Source organism: Galeopterus variegatus, unplaced genomic scaffold (genome assembly GCF_000696425.1).
Source record: "Galeopterus variegatus unplaced genomic scaffold, G_variegatus-3.0.2 Scaffold11360, whole genome shotgun sequence".
Classification (NCBI taxonomy): Eukaryota; Metazoa; Chordata; class Mammalia; order Dermoptera; family Cynocephalidae; genus Galeopterus; species Galeopterus variegatus.
This window is the reverse complement of record NW_007737471.1, coordinates 32,614-33,795: the sequence shown is the minus strand read 5'-3', so window position 1 is coordinate 33,795 and position 1,182 is coordinate 32,614.

The following is a 1,182-nucleotide window of genomic DNA, read 5'->3' as shown; positions in this document are numbered from 1 at the left end:
CTGTGTAGGTGCTGCAGCCCTATGCGACAGAGCTTCCACTGGAGAGGGTCCACCCTTGCGGGGTCTATCATTTAGAATACTGACTGTCAGCCATAATTGCTCTGTCCACCCCTTCAGGGATAGAGGTTGGGCAGATAGCCTTAGGCCCTTTTTTAAAAGACCATTGTACCGTTCAATCATTCCCACCTGGGGATGATATGGCACATGTAACTTCCACTGAATGGACAACTGGGAGGCCCACCTCTGAACCCCATGTCCAGTAAAGTGGGTTCCATTATCACTCTAACTACAGACTGACTATACATGGCCGTAAGGCTATTCAATGCCTTCACAGTGTTTACCTGGTCTGGGGCCTTACAAGGCCAACAAACAGAAGACCAGTAGCTGTATCTACAGCAGTGAAGATGTATCTGAAATTCTCTGACCTTGGCAGTGGTCCAACAAAGTCCACCTGCCATCAAGTCAGGGGCACCCTTCCTCGAGTTATTTGCCCATCTGTATGGGGCATCTGCTGGGGATGTGGGCTTTCTTGAGCACATACTGGACAAGCACAACAGGTGTTCACTACATCTTCCCATTTTATAGGTAGGGCCCATCTTTGAGCCACCATCCACACAATTTTACTGCCAGCATGCTGCATTCATCGATATAACCACTGGGATACATCAGTAGCTGGGGCTGTCTCCAGCCATCTTACCTTAGCCAAGGCATCGGCATCATCATTTCCTGGACTGGCTAAGAGGAAGTGTCCTGTGACATGGAAAAGAGTTACTTCTTTTTCATGTCCCAGTTACCATAACTCTTGCCACATGGCTTGTCCCCACAGGGGTTGGTGGCCTACCATCCACCACTGATATTTCCAAATAGAGATCCAAAGGGTTAAATCTTTGAACACAGCCCAGCTGTCAGTATGGATGGTTAATGGCCCAGGCTCATTTTTTATTACCATCCATACTGCTCTCAGTTCAGCCCATTGACTGCTTTGCCCTGTGCCATTTTCATACCACATGGTATCTGTTGAGGGCTGGACAGCAACAGCTGTCCACAATACTGAAGATCCCATGCTAGAGCCATCTGTATACCAAGCTTGTTCTGTGATAGGTCCCTGTCCCTCATGGAAAGGTGTAGGCTCCACCTCCATGGGTATCAGTTGTGTCAAAGTTTCCTCCACAGCTTCTACTG